Source organism: Lipophrys pholis (genome assembly GCF_963383615.2).
Source record: "Lipophrys pholis genome assembly, chromosome: 6".
Taxonomy (NCBI): Eukaryota; Metazoa; Chordata; class Actinopteri; order Blenniiformes; family Blenniidae; genus Lipophrys; species Lipophrys pholis.
The window spans coordinates 33,220,337-33,233,845 of NC_137629.1; positions in this window are offsets into that span (position 1 = coordinate 33,220,337).

Consider the following 13,509-nt stretch of genomic DNA (forward strand, 5'->3'; position numbering starts at 1 on the left):
GTCGAAGTATCCAACCACAGAATATATGAGGGAATCCAAACAGAGCGAAAAGATATTTTAAGAACGTCCCATTAGAAATGGTTTAGAAACATCTCAGTGACTGAGAACACAACCCAGGAGGAGGGAAACTAGCACAAGAAGGGATAAATGTACAATTCTGACTTTGTTTTTGAGTGAAATAATCAAAGAGGGAAGCTTTTTTTTTTTTTAAATAGAAGACAATTATTTATTTTTAAATTAAATCCTAACATGTATACATTAATGTGCTTCAAACTGACAGTCATTTGTACAGAATTAAATCAGTTTTAAATATTTTTTTTCTCTTTCAAAGAGCAGAAACCTGAGCAGGGTGACGCTCCGAACTCGACCTGCATCAGATTATATAATCAAACACAAACTGGGATTAACTTGCTTTGTCCCTGTTTGTTAGCAATGTCATCTTTTATTACACCTCTTCAATTTACAAACATTAAGTGATGAACACGAGATATTAGTCCTTCTTCTTGACATCAAATCACAATAAAAATGCAGTTTGAGACTCAAACCGGGGATTTCCTGTTAGATCTGTGTAACCACTGCACCACTGCACCACTGCGCCGCTCATTCACTCTAAATCAAACAGGCTTTTTATATATTTTATCAACAATCTGCTCAACCTCTTAATGAATTGACAAATGTTTCACAAACTTTTCTGGGATTAAGATCGTATCCTAAATATCATGAAATGTAAACGTCTGCCAAGGCTTGAAGCTGGAGATTAAATGGTGAATTCAAACTCTTCCATGAGGTTCATGTATTCATAAAAGATAAAAGAAGTTGATTTAACCGTGATTGAGCCTCAAAACTTTTGCTAAAAAAGTTGAAATCGTTGCTGATTGTTATTCTTTTTTAAATGACAAAACTTGTCATATATTCTTACTGACACTGAGTTTTTATGTTCACTTTGCATTGGAAAGTCCCACTTAGTGCACAGAATGTTGTTGCTATTTTGCTTTTGTGACGTCAAAGTGGAAATTGACCTTTTAAATACTTTTAAAAAGTATTTTAATTTGTGAGTTAAAGGTTCCATACTTCAGAGTTTTTGAAAAGGGGACTTTTCAAAGACTTTCTTGAACCAGGGGTGTGAAACGTGAGGCCCGTGGGCCAAAACCGGCCGGCAGTCCGATAAGAAACTGGAGAAATCTGAAAGAAAAGTGATTTCTTTTACAAAAATGTAAGAGTAGAGGACGCTGACACCCGAGGTGAGATATCGGCGATGCTGCCATGAAATCAGCCTCAAAGACATGTCGTCTGGGAACGTTTGTAAAAAGACCCATAATGCAACAGCAACAGGGACGAGGTTTTGGACACGTCACCAGAAGGTTTAATAAAAGAAATTGTCTTTCTGTTGATTTCCTGTCGTAACTGTTTGGTCGTGATAATAATATAGAGAATTTGATCATGGCTCCGTACTGTGTGCCACGAGAAAAAAGATCGTTAAAGTTTAACTTTACAGCTTTTTAAAGGACTATTTCACCAGTCTGGCCCACTTGTGTGACTCCTGAACTAAAATGGTTTTGACAGCCCTGGTTTAAGAAAAACTCAAAGCAAAGACGCAGTCAAACCTTTTTAAAACTCAAAAAAATTAAGATAAAATAGATCCATCCATCTATCTATCTATCTATCTATCTATCTATCTATCTATCTATCTATCTATCTATCTATCTATCTATCTATCTATCTATCTATCTATCTATCTATCTATCTATCTATCTATCTATCTATCCATCCATCCATCCATCCATCCATCCATCCATCCATCCATCCATCCATCCATCCATCCATCCATCCATCCATCCATCCATCCATCCATCCATCCATCCATCCATCTATCTATCTATGAATAAAAATTCTGAGAGAAGCGAATATATGAAGCGCAATGAGGACAAAACAAAATCGCATTAATACAGCAAGCTCATGTTTTTACAATTGAATCTGACACCTCGGTCTTCAGTCAATACCACCGCGATCGATACCTGGACCACGCTGAAACCAACATTTTCAGATGATGCCAAGCATAAATCATTTATGTCGTGGCTGAGTTATTGACCTCAGGAGGAGAAAAACAAAAACAGCACATAAACAACTCGCTCACGGAGCTCGGTGTGTATTTCAGGACCGTCGTTACTCTAACATGAAATGCCACCACCATTTATAGTCCCGTCTCCGTCTCTCATTCTCTCGCCACTTATGTGGAGGAAATAAAACTCGGGATCATTTGCATCCCTCTCCGGGGGAGGGGGGGGGGGGGGCGTCCCTGCTGGGCTTTGTGTGGGTTACATGTGTACGGGAAATTCTCCTCATTGCACTTCTAATCATTCAGTAGATAAGGGCAGGCTGTTCTCCACTGGAGAAGAGAGAGAAAAGAAAATCATAATGAGAGACACACACACACACACACACACACACACACACACACACACACACACACACACACACACACACACACACACACACACACACACACACACACACAAAAAAAACTTAATGAGGTTTTCCCTGAACAACACCTCTGGAGGCAGCAGCAGTGTCATCAGACAGGAATTAAACTGGGACTGTTGTTTGGCTGTGATATCAATTCATGTGTTTTAATTGCATAAGCAAACGTTTCTGCCTGAACAAGGCGAGCGGTGACCAGCACACACACACACACACACACACACACACACACACACACTGAAGCCCTGCTGGCTCGTTTTGTGGCTGCATTTGTTGCAAACTTTTAAACTGGAGCAGACACAAACTCAGTCCCAGGTGAAGCAATACATTAGTGAAACACCCTTTAGCGAGCCGGAGACTATGGCCTAATAGTATTTTAAAGCGGCTGCACTCTGCAATCCATCACGGAGATAGCAATCTTAGCCTGTCGCCTCACGCTGCAGCCGAGCCGCCGTCATCGCACTCGCCCACGTGTTCATTTTATGCAGAGTGTCGTTCAGGAAATGCAGCATTATGCAACGAAAACAAAACAAAACAAAACAAAAAAAAGTGCTTTTTGATTACGAGTAACATTAAATGTGATCAGGAAGCTTCATCAGTGCAGGACGCCTCATAATGTCCTTCCAACAGGAGCTGTCCCACTTCTTTTAACTCACTGCTCAGGTCCATGTCCCCCCGCTGAACGTCTCCAGGATAAAATAGGCTGCTGCTGCCACTTCTCTGGGAAATGTCACATGCAGTGTAAGGTTAAGATATTTTAGGGGAGGGACTCATTTGAATTCCACCCACTGAATAATTGCTGCACATTTACATGTCTTCGTCTGCCTCTATTTCCAGAGACACATCCTTCAGAAAAGTATGAAAACTTATAGTCTTTGCTCCTCTTTGGAAGAAGGACGTGAAAAATCAGGTGAAAGTTTGGGGCTGCGTCGCGTCACGTTCCCTTCAAATAGTTCGTAGGAAGTCGAATTTATAAAAATGAACTCACATCACCTCGTGTGTTTCCTGACGCTAACGGGGCGACACTGTCGGGTCGTACAACTTTTCTTTATTTCAAAATATCTATATTTGTGTACAGGTCAGGGAGGGCAGTTAATTCCAATCTGAATATATTGCTCCTGTCATGTTGCAGCCGGCGGGATTTAAAAACGACAAGGAATCCAAATCCATTTCTGGAAAATTCAAAAAAACCTACAAAAAAGAAGAGAAATGGAGCTTCGCACCAACATAAGAGTCATTACAGTTTCCTCTTCACATCTTCTACAGTACAGCCGTCAAATCACAGAAAAGATTCACCAGCGTGTCACAGATTCGTAGCATCTATTTGCTGGTTTCACGTTTTCTTGACGAATCTGCCGCCGTAACACCTAAGAGCCCGTTTACTCAACAGTTTCAAGTCAAAATGCAAAAAACTTTGAGTTTAGGGTGTCTGCTTATCAGACACGACGACGACGACGACGACGACGACGACGACGACGACGACGACGACGACGACGACGACGTTTCCTCCGTCATGTCCTGACTCCCAGTCCATGTTCTCCTGGGACTTGGTAGTTTTATCGTAGACAGTTGTTGTTCCATCTACTTGAATGTCCGTCGACTCAAAACAACAGCGCCCACTAGTGGCCCAGTGGGAAAACTATATTCTTTTCAGTGTTTCTGCTGTTGCCATGTAAACACAAAACCTTTCTGAACACAATACTTCCACTTGAAACGCTGTAAATTAATTCCCATGTGTATAAAACAATTCAAACTAGATATATTGCGCGATTTTAAAATGCTGCTCTTCCCGCTCTGATAATTCACATATTAATCTTTAATAAGGAAGCATTAACTCTACATCCCGAGAAAAAAAAAGCTGCCATTTTGAAAGAAGTGATGATATTGCATGCATGATGTGCTCTAATGTTGATTAGCTGTATAAATGTTTGATGGTCCTCTGGAGAGCCGCGCGCTCTGCTAACAGCCACGTTCACACGGCCTGCCGCCACAGCAGCGCCTTCTGAAAGGAGGATTCAAATCTCAGGGAGATTCTTGTGACTTTAATACTTAAATACTTATTAATTTTAGATAATATTTGGATACAGTGGGAAGAAAACTGAGAGGGAAACCAAGAGAATTAATTCCTATAATAATAATAATAATGATAATAAGAATTAAAGGTGCCCGCAGCCTTGATCGGGACCTGGCACTCTGGCTTCTGGTCCATCCGGTTGATTCTAATCACTTATTGTGATGTGACTCATATTTATCAGCTTCTGCTGAAAAAACAACGTTGAATCTTCAAGGACTCACAAACCCCCGATGTTAACAGAAGATCTTTAAAGATGATTATTATTATTATTCAACATATCAAATACATTCATTAAAACAGCTTTGCAATATGAACCTCAGATAGATAAATAGAACATTACATTATGCAAGTAAAACTAAAAAATGTTTACTAGTGAATGACAAAAGATAGAAATATGACCTTTTATGCTCAATTTTCAACAGACTCAGCTGTGTTTTCATGGGGATATTTAATAAAATTGATTCCTCCTGAGAGATTTACTGGCTTCATATGTGAAATTTTCTGAGGTACTTATACCAGCCACCCAATACTGGGCTGGTGAGCTGTTGCCTCGGTAGGTGGGTCTGACGCGCTAGGTGGCTATTGTTTACCTTTTTGCTTTGTGTCCATCAATTGAGTCCAACGATCCGGTAAGATACAAACAATCTCTTTATTTCAGTGCAAGTTATATTACCTCAAAGGTTCAATTCTCCAGAGCACAAAACACAAGCATTTTTTCGATAAACTCCGCCAGAGCGGTCAAAAACCTGTGTGCCCTTCCGGGGTCAACACCTGTCTCCTCCTTCATTGCCCCAGTCTATATGCGCATGACGTCAGTGACACACCCACACAGGTCAAACATTTGTACACAATCCAATATCACATTTGGCTCCTACAGTACTTTTTGATATTCTGAGATATTCACAAACATCGTGCGATATGCTGCGGTTTCCTGATGAAATTCTGTCATATTGTCCATGATGGTGATTTTGTCCGACTTCATTTATTTAAAACCACTTTTTTAATTTAAGTCTGAGGTGATTTCTTTACTGAGCTGTTCTCGGTTGTCCCCTGTACAGAAAATATTTATGTAAAGAATAAATTGATTTTGAAATTGATTGAATTTTGTCTTTCAACACAGTTTTCTGATGATTTACTGAGCTGATGATGTTTTATTCTCCCGCCGTCTGACTGATGCTTTGCTCTAAAGCCTGCTAACAGTTTAATTTTCCTGATTGCATCATGAGTCTTTTCTTTCAACTCCGGGGAACAAAAAGAAGGTGAAATAGTTCCCGCCACACATCCTTCCCCTCATGGCTGCTCCACTCCAAACCTTTGTAATTGAACCTGAGATATCGGGATGGGCGGTGCTGATGCCAGGTGCATACTAAAAATAGTGCGCTCTCATTGGGCCGCCCTCCCAGGGATGCCATTTTGTCATGCATTATGCATATGTGTAAATATGGGACAAGAAAATGGATTGCTTGAAAGGGCACCTGTGGTTTGCAGCTCAAAGATATACACAACAGGGGAAATGAATCCTGGCGAGCCGATGCACAGCTGCATGGAGGGGTGGAGGAAGACTCTCGGTCACTCAAAAGTGAGTGATGACTGATAAATGGGGCTGAAATGACGAGCAGACCGCAGGGTGTGCAGGCAGGTACGAGGCAGGTACGTATGGAGGCGCTCCCATCCTTCTCCCCGGTTCTTTACCGGGCGATTAGCTTAATTACCGCTGAAGTATAAATGAAGGCCGGAGCACAGTATAGCACATTATAGCATCAACCTCCAACTCTTTAATCACTTTCATGACACAAGACTTGATAAACTGCCACGGGGAAAGCGAGGGGAATGAGGAAGAGGAAGAAATGACTTCTGGCAAAGATTACAGGCCCAACGACAAGCCTGTAATTTCAAGAAGATTAATAAAAAGAAAATACATTCAAATAAATGTGGCAGGAAATGGAAAGTCTGCAGGCCTTTGAGGGGATATTTTAACTTGGAATTCTCACTAAAAATATTAAAATCCGTCATGATGTGTGTGGTCAGTGCAAGTTAAAATTCACACAGAGACGAATCAGGTCTACATAGAAACATGAAAAGTCCAATTTATTGATGTGAACCTTCACATGAGACCAAATCACACCAAAAAAACCCCTGATGTGCTTTTTTAAACTACCCCACTGGTGGTGCAACATGAAAACTACATCGTTTTCAGTGTTCCTGCTGTTTCCACGGAAACGGACATCGTTTTCAAAACGTTGCCGCTTGGGGTTAGTCGTGGTGTAAACGAGGCCGAGTCGTCCTGACAGAACACACGACAGTGACATTAACCTGCAGCCGCAGCGGCTGTGACGCAACTATAAATAAACATTTGCTGCCCTTTCTAAAGGCTATCTGCATATTTATCTCAACTCTTTGTTTTCCGATGTCATTTGTTCTGAAATACGTTTATTTACCATAATGCGGCTTATGTAACTTTAGCGCCACTTAACTCTTTATTACCTTCGCCAACGAAAGTTGGGCGAGAAGGTTATGTTTACGGCTGCGTGTATTTTTTTATTTGTTGGTTTGTATGTGTGTATTCTACCAACTTTTCACAAAAACTACTCACTCAAATTGCATGAAATTTTCAGGGATGATTTATCATCATCCAAGGACCAATCGATTCCATTTTGGGACGTTAACGGCTCACCATTTTCAAATAAATCCCAAAAAGCTGCAAAATAAAGTCCCATACAAAGCGGATGAGAGAAGAACCTCACGGAGGAGCTCAAAGGAGATCAGCATCTGTTGCCATGGTGACACTTGCTCATTTCACACAGGGATGTAGCTACCTGGGCTACCTAGTTAGCATTGATATGAGCTAATGGCTAGCATGCTAGTGATGCTATTGCGGTTCCGCAAACAACTGTGGCGTTAGCGAAGGACTGCGTTCTACCGAGTGTAGCTCTAGTTGGACACGAGCTGAGGTGATGCCGGACGCTGGGATCGATGCAGCTTGCACATGACTTGTGAGGATTATGAACATGGACGACACGTCTACTGTCTCATAGCGTGAACAGAATTCTGTTTGGTCTCGGACTTTTTGCGCTGAAGTGGATTTGCCATTATTTTCCTTTGTAGATATGCAGTCGGTCTGGTGGTTCCCGAAAGGACTCACACTTCTCTGTTCAGTGAAAATGGGATGAGGGGGACCTTCATAGATCTTCAGTCTTTTCATATCCAGACATTTTCTTTGGCATTTCATCAATTTCAAATCATTATGTTGTTTTATTTTCCATCCCAAAAAGCCACAAACAAAACATTCTGAAATATTCTGCAATAACAAGGTTACATTTTCTAAAAGTCAAGCATTTTAATAAGCACATAGACTGAACGACAGACACCTCAGCTACAATAATCCCACTATCAACGTCATTAAACTGTTTATTTTTATTCCAGAGGCTTAAAGAACATGAGAGAACCCTGATGACTGAGACAATATTCAATTCCTCAAGTTTTACATTTGTATTCTTATCATTCAGGTTTAATATAACAATTTAACTATGGTGCTTAATCGTTTGTACCAAAAGACAAAGCCAGTAGAAAAGGACAAACACAAACTGCAGTTGATTCAATGATAGTTCAAAGAATCAGAAGGACCGCAGGATTTCTGTAACCTGAAGGATTCACACTCGGCATATACGATCTATACAATCAAGGCTGAGGCATCAGGGAAAAGTTTTCAGCTCGGCAAAGACCCAACATTCATGAATGATTCTGTTTCTGCTGATCAATAAACTGGACAGCTGCAGGAGGAGGAGGTGAGGTCAGCTGAGGTGAGATGGACGAGGATGGAGGGAGGCGGGAGGGAGTGTCTGTTTAATCTGAAATAATCTGAGAAAAGTGTTGCGTCGCACAGCTGCACTACTCATGCCCCCTCTCACCAAACTAAAAACTCCATTTCAGTCAAATATCAAATCCCACAATTGATTCTCAATTTAAAGTAAGTTAAGAGAAATAGATAGTCGGCTCAGCTGACGTCCATCTTAAACAGGTCCAGGCCTGGAAACAACTGGACTTATACACAGATGGCGTACTGCAGGGGCATCCGACCAACTGGGTCATGTTCACCGACTCTTATCATCTCAAATTAGTGTTTGTTACCTCCAGTTAACATTTGAGGTATTTTGGTGGCCATATTGAATTTGAGGCAAAATTCAAGATGCGTATAAAGAGCGTATCTCAAAGTACCATAATCCACTGAGAAAACCTTGACTGGAAAAGTTGTTTTCCTGACCTGGACCCGTCCATTGGTCTGTCTTCTAGATCCTGCATGCTCCAATTCAATTCATGTCTCAAATCATAACGGGACCTGGACAGGATATAGAAGCTGGCTGGATGAATAAAGAGATTACTGAAGGGACTGAATCACCGAGCCTGTTTACATTTGCATTAGAAATCTGATCCTTTTCTGGAGTAATGACATTACTGAAGTGGTTTAATGTGTTTGAACATATAACTTCAAACATCAGATGAACCCACCAGATTTTGCCTCGATACTCTTTGAACACGTGTTCCACTTCATTTATTTCATTCTTTCATGTAAACATTCAGTCCTTTTTCACAGTTTTAATCCTCGAACGTAGACACGTCTGGGTTTCTGAAGCTGAAATGAAAAGAAGCTAAAAGTGGATTCAGGGTTGAAGCTTTTTCCTCATCGTCCGATAGGGACTGAAGCTGAAAGACCACAAACTGGACGAGCAGCAGCAGAAAATCAAACAAGAGCCGAAGACGGAAGTTAAATCAAAGTTGAATGAGATGAAACACATCTAAGACTGAAGGTGTCGCCATGTCCAACAAGACTGGATCAGATGAGTTGGAATCACAACGATCAGACTTGTATGTTCATGTAAACCAGTTTACTGTTGAATCTAATGTTTCTGTGTAGTTTTACTGTATTTAGCCTCCTTCTTCTTCACAGAGCGAAGATTTTAGTATTTATCTGTGGAGGCTCTTTCACATAAAACTCTCTGAGGTCAACCTGCAGCAGAAATATACTCTGATTCATTCAATCCCACAATCACAGAATGAAAAGCATCTTAGCCAGCGTTTCTTATTCAGTGCCACTTTGCATCCCCCTCCTGAAATATCTCCATTTCCTGTCATTTACGTGCGTGTGTCCTCCCCACGGTCTGCCTCTGACTACTGTCTTCTTCATTGTCCGTAGCCGCAGCGTGAAAACAGAGTAATTAATTGATAAAACAAGTATGAAATTCAAGTCCAATACCTTGGAGATATTCAGGTTTACGCTCCAGTTACATGTATATTTCAAGTGAAATGATTTCACTGAGTTAAACAGATTGTGGTGTATATTCACTACCTCGCCTTCATACTAATATGAAGCAGTTTCACAACAGTATCTGAGAAACTGGAGGAGTCCGAGGGAGATGAATGAGGTCCGGCCCCCCCGCTGTGAAGTAATCCCTCTCCTCCCTGACGAGGATTCGTCCTTTACAAAAGAAGACCCAGGCACACTTTCCCTGATCCTTTCATGTGGACACAAAAGAGCTGCACACAGCCTACTATGAAGTGTAGAGGAGCAGATGGATGCTCTGTTAGCGCCGAGCAAAGGTGACACTTCTCAGTCTTCCACTCGCCGTGTGTGAAATTGGGGTCTCAGTCTCGACTCTGTTGGGGACCCGAGTGGCCCGGGCTCACCTTCATAAAAGACCTGAATGATGGCCACATGTGTGAAGTGGGGGAGATTGAGTCAAGGAGTGGGGGGGGGGGGGGGGGGGGGGGGGGTGGCGATATCCTCTGCAGTATGTGCGTCTGCGTGCGCCAAGACGTGAGCGTCACGCACCGACAGCGTGAATAAAAATTGATTCTGTTGTCTCCGAAGAAACAGTGCAATTATCCTCCGTGCTGCCCTCCCATCTGCTGCCGCTTTGTGCTCATGATGTGTAAGCTATATAGTCTGAGTGCCGGCTGACTAAGAAGTATTTAGCCCATAAGCTTTTGTCTCATCAGAACCAGATACAGAGACTGATTTCCCCGGCGTCCTCTGCATATGTGATGCAGAGTGCACCCGCATGCTACGCTATGTTTGTTTGCATGTGGCAGAGCAAACATCAATTAGATGCACTGAGAGGATACTTCAGTCCCTCTGCATTCAGAAAACAACACTGTTTTTCACTTAGCCCACATCACAACCGCTCGGCGTTTGAACTTTAGAGGCTGGCATCTAAATATGAATGTACGGGTCCAACAGCTTCTATCCTGACCCGCCATTCATGAGAACCTCTTGTATCCCTTCTTTTTATATAAAGAATGCGTTCAGCAGGGTACTTCACTTAAAGAAGAAACGTGTTCTGCTTCTTTCCATTCTTATCTAATACTTTATGATGATAATATGTAGATGTGAGGCCTTCATGGCGCTGGGAGCCACTGAAAACACAACGGCTTCTACGGCGGAACTTTTTGAAAATGCCGTGACTTCGTCTCCTTGTAAACGAGGGGAAGCTTTTCCGAAACGCCACTACTGCACATGCTCCTGCACCACAGTAAATATATATATATATATAGAGAGAGAGAGATATTGTCAAAACGTTGCTATGTAAACATGTAAACATGAAACTTTTCTGAAACAAAAATGCAAAAAACTTGAACCGTCAACTGGTCTGAAGCTGAATCACACTGTTAGATGCATATTTAAGAATAAGTTAAAAAGATTCATGGCGATGGTTGAACTTGTTTTGAGTCAGACACAATTAAAAATGTAAAAAAAGGTAATAAACTAATATATCCTGAATCGTCTTCATTGAGGTTAAAACCAGAAACAAGTCAGCTCAGATATTTATTCTGCAAGTGAATCAGATCAAACTAATAAATACATACTGAGTATAATCTGCTTTGCTTCATTCTCTGCAGTATCTCCCCCTCTGGCCATATTTTATGTAAATATAATAATCACTTTCACTGCTATGTGGATGAACCTCACCTCTACCTTTCCACCTTAAAACAAATCTTTTTAATCAAATATCTTTTGCTTTAATGCCATTACAATGTTCTTACTTGTTTTGTTGACATGTTGGTTGTGTACAGTGACCTTGGCAGTACTGAAAGGCACCGATAAATAAAATGCATTATTATTTATGAAGCAATGTACAGATATTTGAAAAATCCACTTAAAGTAGAATCATGTTTTATCTGTCAACTCTGACTGTTTGATAACCTTTTTCCAATAAATATGCATTAAAAACATTCATTGTTTCCACAGAAAGAGGAAACAAGGCCTCGGAGCGTCTCCTGCATGTCCTTCTATTTTAGAAGATATGGATAAATATTTGATTTGCAAACCTGGACGTTCCCCATGTGGTGTGTGTGCATTAGAAGATCACCCCTTGGTGTTGACTGGAGTGTCCCAGCGGAGCGGCGCCGCTCATTGCAGGAGCCCTGGAGGGAGGAGCCATTATGGATGTGGTGAAAGAGGCCCGGAGGAGCGGCGAGCGGCGGGGGAATGGATGCTGAACTGAATTCCTGGCTGGATCGCCCGGCCTGCTGGCACATGTAAGTCTGCGAGACAATAAATTGAATCATTGCGGGACTGCTGTGTTTCTCTCCTCCAGCCATCAGGGCTATGAAATCCGTCAGAATGGTTTCTTTCTCACCACCAAGTAAAGCTGTGTACTCGTTGGTACTGTGAGGGGTTTCCACCACCAGATGGACTCATTCTTTCATGACACGTTGGTCCATCTTGTCTTTTTCTGTAGGTTTTGTCATCATGTCCATAGTTCCACGCATGTTGGCTAAAGCTCCACTAAGATTGATGACTTGTTGCTCTCTCTGTTGATGAGATGCAAAACTGAGGCGTTAAAAAGGAAAATATATGACTTCTTTGCATATTTCTATTTCCAACAACACTGCTGCATTAACCCAATATTCCCTCTAATATGTCTATGTATACTTTAATAAGTTGAAATGAACATTTCACATGCTTACGGCTCACCAAACACCCGATGTGACTTACCAGTTTTTCTGGGCTAAATCTGGTCAGTCCATTGAAACTGGGTTGTTATTGGACTTTCCAATGACGAGCCAGTAAAACCATAATTTCAACAACTATATTTGGGCTAAATTGAGGCTATGACGGACCGACCAGATTTAGCCCAAAGAAACAACGTCTCAATCACGTCAGTTGTTTGGTGGGCAGTGTTATCTTGTCTGGACTCATGAAACTCATGAATCCACCTGTAACCCAGCTGTTTGCTTTAACCTTCTTTGTCCAGCAGGGGGCAGGAGAGGCGCAGCAGAGTACACAACAGCAACACTTCCGGGTTACAGAAAAAAAGAAAAATACAGCAACACGTGGAGTGAAAAAAGAGAATATACTGTAATTTGAGGCCAAGAAGGTGGTGGGAAGTCTCTACTTCTGTGCTGAAGATTCACTGATTTTGTAAGTTGTTCTCCGGTGAGTTTTATTTCAGACTGGTCCACTCATGCGCTCGCTCATCCAGATCATTCCACGTGTTCCGTTACTATAAAAGAGTCTGTGTGGTAAGATAGTATTGATTTAACTATCTTCTGTTTTGGTGTCTGATTTCCTGGGGAAATTTCCTACTTTAAAAAAAAAAAAACAACCGGAGAAGTTCTTAATGAGGTTAATTCATGTTGCCCTGCTTATGCAGTCTTTTTTAATGATTCGAATGCGAGAAGGACGGCCTGATTTCATTGGGTACGACGCTGATGGACAAGCAGTGGATGGAACAAAAAGATCTGGATCTAAAAGAATACGAAATGTGATTTGTTCTGTGTTGGTAAATAAACGCTGGTTATGTGATTTAACCTTTCTAAATTAGCGTTTTGTTCATTTACCTATTCTCCTCATTGAAAAGTACCTCTGATGTGTATCACCCTTAACTGTACTAGGGAAAGGTTACCCACCCATCCATCCATCCATCCATCCACCCATCCACCCATCCATCCATTCATCC